The sequence below is a fragment of the Elephas maximus genome, chromosome 6, assembly GCF_024166365.1.
Source record: "Elephas maximus indicus isolate mEleMax1 chromosome 6, mEleMax1 primary haplotype, whole genome shotgun sequence".
Lineage (NCBI taxonomy): Eukaryota > Metazoa > Chordata > Mammalia > Proboscidea > Elephantidae > Elephas > Elephas maximus.
Window position 1 is genome coordinate 85,079,715 of NC_064824.1, and position 11,613 is coordinate 85,091,327.

Below are 11,613 nucleotides of genomic sequence, written 5' to 3' on the forward strand. Positions count from 1 at the left end.
CAGGTTTGGGTAGGATGTGTGTAAATGTATATTCACTGACTCTTGGTAGGTGGCCTCTAAGTTTACAAATCCTCACTCTAAGGAATGAGATTTTCAAATTTTGACCAAACAATTCAAATCATCTCTGAGTTTTGTTATTATATTCTAGGGTATTAATAAGGATGGAGGACATACATTTGTCTCATTTTATCCTGTGAAGAAGCCACAACCAGGTTATGTCAAGAGCAGGAGAGGAGAAAATGGAAAAGGACACATGATTAAAAAAGATGTTGGTTGTGACAGCTTTCACATGTGCGGTATCTAGATAAAAACCATACAACCCCAGGTCTAAGGTTTTAATTTTCTAAATTTTATTTCTCTTCTATTCTGACTAGTGACAACTAAATACATACAGTATTCCTAACTTTCACATCAAGGTGGTATATTTTAAAGTGAAACGTTATAAATTAGGAGAAAACCTTATATTAAAAGCAAATATATAGTCTCAAATTCACTTATGTATTAATATAATTTTAAAAACTGAAAATAATATCAAGTCACATTTTCTACATACAGGATAAGTTGGGTTTTGAAGTGGAGGCATGTTATTCAACCACCATTCTCTGTGTGTGTGTGTGTATTTTTAAGGATTATATATTTATATATTTAATTATAACATATATTTATGTATTATAACTTATACTATATATTTAATTCACATATATATTTAAGAATTGTCTTGGAGATAATTTTGAGAAACAAGCAATAGCCAATAGGTGTTAAAAATGTGTTTTACTGATAATTAGATGATACTTGCTCCGTGTGTGAAAAACATTGTTAATGTTAAGACACAATAGTCATTATGTGAACTGAATATACGCACTAAAAACCCACTGCTGTCGAGTCGATTCCGACTCATAGCTACCCTATAGGACAGAGTAGAACTGCCCCATAGAGTTTCCAAGGAGCACCTGGCGGATTTGAACTGCCAACCTTTTGGTTAGCAGCCATAGCAACTAACCACTACGCCACCGGGGTTTCCAAACTGAATATAGGTTCGTAAATGCAATTTTGGGGGATTATAAAAATAACTTCATTTTTTTATGGAAGTTAAAAAGAAAGCACAGATTGCTAGACTGAACTTCAGTCTGGATATAAGATATTTGTTTTTGTATCTGTCAGTTAAAACTAAAAACATTTTTATAGCCAGGTGTCTAGCTCATATGCTTGCTTTATCTCTGAATTGTGTGACGGGGATTGTTGTTTTTGTGCACTGTCCAGTTGATTACCACTCATAGCTGCCCTCATAGGACTCATAGGACAGATTAGAACTTCCCCATGAGGTTTCCAAGGTTGGCATCTCTACACATGGATCATTGGTGGTGTAGTGATTCAGAGCTCAGCTGCCAACCAAAAGGTTGGCAGTTCAGATGCACCAGTTGCTCTTTGGAAACCTTATGGGGTAGTTTTACTCTGTCCTATAGGGTCGCTGTGAGTCAAAACTCCAGGGCAATGGGTTTGGTGATTTTACTTCATTTTTTAAAAATCTGTAAAGAAGTAGACTGCTACATCTTTCTCCCACAGAGTGGCTGGTGGTTTCCAAGTGCCAACCTTAAGGTTAGCGGCTGAACTCATAACTATTGTACAATGGACTCCTGCGACAGGGGTTAATGGTTTGCAAATAATGAATCAGGGAATTAAATTTCACCCTTAAATTCCAAGTGTACCCCTCCAAGGTATGTTTTGAGGCGTATTGCCCCAGGGAAGGGGAAGGTATTTATTGCTAGGAACAAAGAAAACTCTTTGCCTTCCAGTCGATTCTGACTTACAACGACCCTATAGGTCAGAGTAGAACTGCCCTGTAGGGTTTCCAAAGAGCAGATGGTGGATTCAAACTGTGACCTTTTGGTTAGCAGTGAGCTCTTAACCACTGCGCCACCAGGACTCTATTGGAACAAAGAAGTCACTGATAAATTTTGGATTAATTTTTAGACTCTTTAGCAATACAATTTGGAAACCCTGGTGGTGAAGTGGTTAAAAGCTACATCTGCTAACCAAAAGGTTGGTGGTTCAAATCCACTAGGCACTCCTTGGAAACTCTATGGGGCAATTCTGCTCTGTCCTATAGGGCCGCTATGAGTTGGAATGGACTCAACGGCAACAGGTTTGGTTTTTGGTTTGGTTAGCAATGCAATTTGGTCATGAAAGACAGGAATTAATAAATTTCTATAACTCCAATTTAACATATAAAAAACTAGGCCTAGTGCATTAGACCTTGGGGTTTTATGGAAGAGAAGGCCCTGGGGAATTATGGGAAGAAGAGTAATGGAAGTCAATGGAGGGAATCAGCTGCCAGTCTCAACATGGCTGTATGTGTATTGGGGTGAGGTTGGGAGTTTCGAGAGGGATGGATTGAAACATCGTGATGGATTTGGGAAAGCCTGAGAACCCTGGGTGGGTGGGTGGGAAAGGAGCATGCATACCTGTGGAATAGTATCAGAGAGGTGCAGGTTACTAGGACACTGTAGTTAGCTTAGTGCCATGTTTACCAAATGGTGGACAATATGCAGAGATGCCAGATTGGTAAGTGAACTGGGTGTAATGCTCTGGTGCTCAAGGATTAAAAACATGCAACAAATACAGGAACTTGTATTTACCTCTGGGAACTGGGGATGAAGAAAGGCAGAATACTGGTATGTGATAAAGAAGATGCAGTATGCTATGACCTATGGACTGGGAGAAAATAGAACCAGGTATTCAAATGGGAGGTGCAAACATGATACCTTTTAAAAAAAATTCAAATGGGGCAAGTCACTACTCAGTGATCACCAACAGGGAGCAGATCAGACTGGCCACACTGTAGAAGTGTCCAATGCGAATCTAGGGGAAATTAATTGTATGGATTCAGGCTCCCCATTTTTTGTCATCAGACACATAGTCACAGGAGCTTCACTTCCTTCATATACATGTGTACCTTTTTGCAAAGAAATAGAGGATGGGTGAAAACCTGAAATTCTAAGCATTTTTATCCATAAAAGACAGCATTTATCTAAAAAGAGGGAACCCTGGTGGCATAGTGGTTAAGTGCTATGGCTGCTAACCAGAGGGTCGGCAGTTCAAATCTGCCAGGCACTCCTTGGAAGCTTTATGGGGCAGTTCTACTCTGTCCTGTAGAGTTGCTATGAGTCGGAATCGACTCGATGGCTCTGGGTTTTTTTTTTTTTTAATCTGAAGAAACTTAAATTATTAAAATAAGACTAAATTTACAGCCAACTACTGTATTTTTTTTCCCTTGTGGTCAAGGAGGGCAGGGGCTTCAAAGGAGTTTGGGTAAGTTATAGAGAAAATACACTTCATTTTTTTGCACATCCAAGTATAATATTAGTATGATCGTGATTTTTAGTTTATGATGCCAGACTGGGTACATAATGTCTATTTTCCCTTCATCTGAAGAGCTTATTGGGGGGTGGGGGGAGGGAAGACTTCAACCCCTGACAATGAAGAGAACTAGAGAAGACTGAAGTAGGCAGAATTCTAAAAATGACCCCAGTGGTGCTTGGCCTTGTAGAATTCCCTTCCCTGTGAATATAATTGGACATTACTCCTGTGATTATGTCATGTTACATGGCAAGAGAGAATTTGCAGATGAAATTAAGGTTATAATCAGTTGACTTTGAGTGAATCAAAGGAGTGATAATGCAGGTATTCTAAATCTAATCAAAAGGACACTTTACAAGGTAGAGTGTTTTCCCTGGCTGGTTGCAGAAGGATGTTAGAATGAAAGGATGATTTTCTTGTTGGCTTTGAAGATGGAGGGGGCCACATGGCAGGGAATGCTGAGGGCTCTAAAAGAGCCTAACTGACAGTGAGCAAGGATATGGGGACCCAAAACCTATAGCAGTAAGGAGCTGAATTTTGCCAACAACTGAATGAGTTTGAAAGCAGATTTTTTTCCTGGAGCCTCTAGGTAGGAGTACAGCCTGGCTGACACCTGTATTTCAGCCTTGTTAGATGCTGGTCAGAGAACCCAGGCAAGTCTGCTAGGACTTATGACCTATAGAACTGTGAGCTAGGAAGCCACTAAGTTTGTGGTACTTTTTTATGCAGAAATAGAAAGTGAATAAAGGTCCATCAGCAAATGAATAATTTCAGCAAAATACTAGAAGGACAAAAATGAGTAGAAAAGTGCTGGTTAACGAAAGGGAATAATTGAAGGTATAAACATGTGAGAGTTTATTTCCTGTTATCTATCAGCATTAGGTGGATGGACAATAGAATCACTATAGCTAGTTTTAAGTATCAGGAATTTATTATAGGATTTAAGTTAGCTTGCAGAATTTCTGGAAGGGCCACAGAATCAAGCTTTGGTGCCAGACTAAAGAGAGGCACTCAGGAAAATTGTTTATTCATACTATGAGATTTTTCCAGTAGAAAACCCTCTGTGATCACTCAAGAAGCTAGGGGCTAGACATCAGTACTTTAACTATCATTGCTGAATAAAAACCAAAGGACTTCACAACTGATTGCTAGTTGAGCTTCGTGGTCTCAAGATCTTCACTTATAATTATGTATATTTAATGTTGTTTTAAAACTTATTTAAACTAGTTTTCTGTTATTATTCAGTTGCCATAGAAGCCATGTCTAATTTAAGATGTATAATACAGATTTCAGAAACATTCATATATCTTTCCTGTAAATATGTGGAATTTGTACCTTAGTTACTACACTAAAAGAATATCAACATGAAAATGTGTTCTTTAAACACATACACGTATTTTCTAAATATACATAATTTCCAATAATCTGTGAAAATATAAATATCTCATTCATTGGAGAGGAAACCCTGGTAGTGTAGTGGTTAAGTGCTATAGCTGCTAACCAAAGGGTCAGCAGTTCGAATCCACCAGACACTCCTTGGAAGCTTTATGGGGCAGTTCTACTGTGTCCTGTAGGGTCGCTATGAGTCGGAATCAACTTGATGGCAGTGGGTTCAGTGGGTATTCATTGAAGAATCTTTTTTGTGGCCTCTTGGGCCATAATATTACCAGTGTAAATATTCTCCTTTTCATTTACAAATATTCTATGTAAGTAAAAAAATTTAAATTAATATTAAAAGTGTCTTATTTTGTCTTAATTGTTTAATCATTAACTTGGAAAATAGATCTGGTTCTGTCCTTTTAGCTTTCAAGATCGTGATTTTTCTGATGTTATTTTGACACTATTCTGAACTGCTTAACAGGAACTGAATTTAGCTGATCTATAATTTGAATACCACCGTCTGTCTGCCAGTGTGTTGTACTGTGGTGGCTTGCGTGTTGCTATGATCCTGAAAGCTACACCATTGGTATTTTAAATACTAGCAGGGTTACTCAGGGTGGAAAGGTTTTAGGGGGAGCTTTTTTATTTTTTTTCCAGATTAAGATAGACTAGCAAGAAAAGCCTGGCCATCTACTCACAAAAATTAACCAATGAGAATGTATGGATCACAACAAAACATTGTTCGACTCGCTTTGGACATGTCAGCAGGAGGAATCAATTACTAGAGGAGGACATCATATTCAGTAAAGTAGCGGGCCAGCGAGGGTGTGGGAGACCCTCAGTGAGAAGCATTGGCACAGTAGCCACAATGATGGACCCAAACATGCTGGTGATCCTGAGGATGATGCAGGACTGGGCAAAGTTTTGTTTCATTGTGTATAAGGTCATCATGAATAGGAGTTGACTCAATGACAGCCGACGACATAATTTGAATTAATGAATGTTGTCTGTAACAAATGGCAACACTTGACATCCTCAGGGTAGAGCCATGAGAATATTATTATTACATTACCTAAGCCAAAGGAATGGAAATGTATGTGTGTATTTTCAGAGTCAGCAAGAAAATATGGCACTGTGACCTAAACCTTGTGGGAAATCTCAAAGTTAGATGATGCCCTGGAGCGAATGTCCATTTTAATTTGAATACTATCCCATCTTTTGATTTGTAAAAGTCATTTAGTTATTCCTGAGCTCCACTGGTATAGCTCTAGACAGGTCTGGACAGTATGCCATAACTAAGATAAGGAAAAAAAAAAAAAAGAGGGCATGACTACATACCCATGCCTACTTCTCAGTGCCTCTATCCTTTCCAGAGGCCCTGGTGAATGGAAGGTAGCATGCATCATTGTCCCTCTATTTATAGCACCTTGGACCAAGATAGGACACTGCTTTCAACAACATTTCATACATCAGCCTGACCAGTGACCTGGTTCACAAAGAGGATCTAAGTTTCCTTTTTTGAAAACTTGACTAAGACTCAAAGGGAAGTTTTTTTTTTTTTTTTTTTGTGGGGGAGATAAGCAGATCTGTATGTAAATGATGCAGGGTCACAGTAATGTCAGAGCACTAGAGTAAAGCTTTGTGGACTCCCAGTGCCAAAGTTCCAAGAGCTACCATGAATCTCAACAACTCTCTAGCCTTAGCCTTACTGAGGCAGGTCCCTATTATAGTGTTGCCTTCTAGATGGCTATGTGAGTTTCCAGTTACTCATTACAATAAACCCTCTTGCTTGCATTAGCCCGAGTGAATTTCTGTTCTGCTTTTTTTGGAGCCAAATGAGTAACTATAATGAAGCTGTACGTTTACTTAATGGTCGTGGAGATAAAGACAAAAGAATGGATTTCAGAGATTTTAGGGAAAAGAATCACAATGCCTTTGAAGCCAATAGAATATGGATGATATTTTGGTAGAGGGAAGAGTCGAAGGTAGTCTCAAACCCCTGAAATGGGTAACACAGGAGAAAGAGAAGGTATAGGAAGGAAGATGTTATGTCCAGGTTTAAACATTTTAAGCTTTAGTGCCTGTGAGACTTTCAATGGAGATGTTTGTATTGGGCAGTTGGATGTATCAGTTTGGACTCTTACTGCACTATTCTTTTTTTTTTTCCCCAGAAAGTAGACTTAATTGGCATGAAATTTCTTTTTAAATTGAATTACTTATAATTAAGGATTTTGACAATGATTCAAGGGTGAAATCAACATGGTAAGAGTGCATCAAACTAGTATAATGTCATGCCATTAATAATTAAGATTTCATTCCTTTTAAACAATATTATTCACTATTTTGGCTTTCTGTGCTTTAAGCACAGAATTGCAGTTTATAAAACTTGAGTATTTTATTTGATAGTATATTATTTAAGTCAATAAATTATAATCCTTCTACTATACAACAGTCCCTTGTGAGTTTTGTTAGTGTGAGGTGGGTTCCAAAGGACTGAGCAGTTCTGAGCCACTAGTAAAATCATGTTTCTGGAGGGACAAACTTGAGGAATCAATCATGAACTTAGGATGTCTCCAAGAACATTTGGGTGTGGAGGTGGCTAGTTACACACTCTAGGTATGGTCTTTGGTTCTGTTGCATTGAAACACTTAGAAACTGATGTCTGTAGAATGTTCTGGCTTTCCTTCTCAAAAAAATCTGTTGGCTGAATAGAGATACAAGGTTGTTTTTGGGTAAATTAAACGTATAAATCTAAATAAATGATTTCTGAACCCCCATTGAAGCTATAGTAAAGAAATATTTTAAAAGGCTCGAGCCCGCAGGTACAAAAGGAATGAGAGTGGAGACAAGAGCAATATGATTTTGGAAAATGGAATCACAATGAGTGAAAAGGGTCATAGCAAACTGGTGAACCAATTCAATTTTCCTTGAAGAATTCCAAGAGTACTTAAGGATTTATGGAATCAGCTACCTCTGGAAATTGGGGGTTGAGGTGAAAAGATACTCTACCGTAAGAAAAATTGAAAGAAGGAGTTATATCCCCAGACCCCCTTCCTTACTCTGAACATTTAAGCAACTGCCTCCACTCAGGCAAGTCAGCAGAGATTTTTCCTCTGGAGGTATTAAATAGAAAGGCTGTACACTGGGGAGTACCAAGCATAGACGAGAGTGGTGGTATTATAATTGAAAACACATACAGACTGGAAACTGAATCCCAGCCCCTTACTATCCTCCACAACTAAGTCACTGATTGTCAAAACTTTACCTTCTAAGAAGGAGAATGAAGAACCTTCTCTAGAGAATCTGCTCAGCCAAAAATGAAAGACTTAAATGTTAACAATAGAGGCTCCCCAATGTTGTGGCCTACCCAGATCACCTACAGTGATGCGTACAGAGAACCCCAGATACACGCTCAGTACCAGACTGCATTTTCTCACCCCCAACTCTGAAGTATGAATTGGTAACCAAGGATAAGAGGCCTGAGGAAGACCTTCAACATAAACGTAGAGATAAAAACAGCTAAAAGGAAAAAAACTTTGAGGGAGAATCAGAGACTCTGAAGGAAGAAGAAAATATAGGTTTTTTTTTGCATAATCTTTTCAGAGAATGTCTATTGAGACCATAAAAAAGAACAGGATGGTATAATAAATATTAAGAGCATAAAAAAAGCTTTCAGGAATTAAAAATATGACAGAAGAAAACTCAAAAGGATTGTAAGAGTTGAGGAAATCTGCTACAAACAAACGAACAATCCCCCAACCAACCAATAACAAAAAATCAAAAGTAAAATTCAAGGGAGAAAAAAATATTATCGGATAGCATAAGGGGTCCAGTATCTAATTAACAGAAATTCCAGAAAGAGACCAGAAAAAAAGAAAGGGGAAGAGGAGAACGTTAAGGAAATACTTTGACAACATTTCCTGGAACTGAAGGTACAAGTTAACTTATTGAAAGGGCTCATCGAGTATAACACGTTTGGGTACTGACCCACCCTAAGGGGGCACCCTGTGTGCGTAATGGAGTTATGCAGCACACAACCTGTGTGTTGTATGTGCTGGCCTGAGTAGCCACTGCAATGTTGGAAGATACATTTTGCCAAGGCCTGTGAATTAAAATTTTACAAACATGGGAATAGAGAGAAGAGACTACATACACTCTGTGTGTGTGTGTGCGTGCGTGCGTGCGTGTGTGTGTGTGAGAGAATGAGAGTGAGTGAGAGAGAGGCTAAAGGACCTGGAATCAGAATTACTCTTTACTTCTCATAAAAAGCCCTGAAGCTTGAAGACGTGGAATAATGCCTGGAAATTCTAGGGAAACAGGACTTTCAATTTAGAATTCTATACCTAGCCAAACTTAGGCAGAGAGGATGAAAGCATTTTCGGGATGGAAAGGTGTATGTGTGGGTGGGGCAAGGGTGACATAAAGTCAAATCCTTCCCTTGCAAAGTGAGAAGTAAGTAGAAAACTGATGATGTTGTTTGAATATATAGACATTAAAAGCAACTAAAATAATTAAAAGTCTTTGCCTCTGGGGAAGAGTTAATTAGCGTGCAGAGGGACAGGGGCCACTGTTTTTCTTAACAAAGATTGATTCCTTATACTATGTTCATTTAAACGTCTAGTAAAATAGAAATAGAGAAAAACTCCACTGACTTTTAAAAAATCATCTCATTTTTATAAAACTTGATTAGGTATTTTGAAGTCCAGTATTGACTGCTGCCCATTGCTTTCAAGTACTTTCTTACTAAATTGGTACCTTAGTGGTTTGTTTCCTGCAAAATATTTACATGTATATCGTATGTATGTGTGTGAGTGTGTGTTTGTATTATTCTGTTGGCTAATTTAAACATGAACAACTTAAAAATTGTAGATTCCTTGGCAGCATTGTAGTCCTGTTTCTATCCACTAGGTGTCAGCATAGCACTGTGAATCTTAACATGATGTGCGCATCGTTATTAAAGCATTGCTTGTTCATAAATGTGTATCTTTCCAAGGATGATAAAAAAAATTAGATTTAATAATAAAATAATCTGGTGTATTATAATTGTTATTGCCTACCCAAATATTAATTTAAAAAAATCTATTCGGTTAATGTCAGCTGCTGAAATTAGTTAAACTTTGGTGCTAATCTGCATCAAAAAACCCAAACCCACTACCGTAGAGTCGATTCCGACTCATAGAGATTCACAGGACAGAGTGGAACTGACCCATAGGATTTCCAAGGCTGTAAATCTTTACGGAAGCAGACTGCCGCATCTTCCTTTCAAAAATCGGCTGGTAGGTTTGAACCAGCCACCTTTTGGTTACCAGCCAAGTGCTTTAAATCTACATCAAGGGAATAGGAAAACAAACAAACAAACAAAAAAATCCCACACAGGAATAACAGTAATGAGTATGTTTCCTGAATCTGTATTTTGGGTTTTCAGTCAGTAGCTTTTTTTTTTTTGTCAGTATGTTATGAAAGACATTTGGCCAATGGAGAAGGTCAAAACTATAACGTTTTCCCCTTCCATTATCTAGTTTATAAATATGCTGTAAAGGATATGAGCAATAATTGACTAGATTAGTGTCATGGTAACTGATAAGCTGTCTTGTTAAGAGGATGTGTTGGCTAATTCATAAGTTAGATATTTTTAACTTACTTTTTTTTCCTCCTCTGACTACGCAATGTAGCATTAATGGCTGTGGTTGTGCGTTGACTTGACCTTGATTCATCTGAACATCAGCTTCATGCTACATTTAGACAATGAAAAAGTATCTTAGGTCATATCTTCATAGGCCAGAAATAGCTGAATATTTATGAAAAGTTGTTTCCTACTGAGTTCTGTATTTCTTAGTGTGCAAAAGATTTATCATTTCTTAATACAGCTATCACTGTATTTCAAAGGAAAAAATGACATCATGAAGTGTTTTTCAAATAAGGGTACATAAAAATGAATTAAATATGTGATTTTGGAATAGATATGGTGAACGTTTTAATATGTTTTCAGCGACAGGGGACGGGACAGTTATTGCAAAGTATTACAATCGTAATGAAGTTTTATGTGCCTCATTCATTAGTTAATTTTCAGTAGTAATCTTAGAATTTTTTTCTCTTTGAATCACTTTGAAAACTCACAGGAAATTCCACTTCTCCATGCTATCTCTTCATGGTAAAAGATGACTTTCAGTGTTAATTTACTCATAATATCAATCAATTATATAATAAGCCAATATTAAATAAAAGAATCTATAGAAATACAAGTTTAAGAGATAGATTTAACTGTGTACTATATTACTCTGTCTTAAAGTTGTATCATATGAAATTTTAATCTAAATTTTTTAAAAGATTATTTTAGAAAAAAATAGAGGAAGGTAATATGTATAAACAGTTAAATAAGGAGCCCTGATGATGCAGTGGTTAAGCGCTCAGCTGCTAACCAAAAGTTGGTGGTCTTGGGGGTTCCTCCAGTCTCTGTCAGATCAGTAAGTCTGTTTTTTTGTGTGTGTGTGTGTGAAATGAATTTTGTTCTACATTTTTCTCCTGCTCTGTCTGGGACCCTCTGTTGTCATCCCTGTCAGAGCTGTCAGTGGTGGTGGTAACGGGATACCATCTAGTTCTTCTGGCTCAAGCTGGTAGAGGCTGTGGTAGTTGTCATCCATTAGTCCTTTGGACTAATATTTTCCTGTGTCTCTGGTTTTCTTCATTCTTTTTTGCTCTGGATGGGATGGGACCAGTATCTTACATGGCTGCATAAGAGCTCTTAAGACCCCAGATGCTGCTTACCAAAGTAGGATGCAGAACATTTTCTTTATGAATTATGTTCTGCCAATTGAACTAGACGTCCCCCAAGACCATGGTCCCCAGCCCTCTGCCCTGGTAATTCAGTCCCCCAGG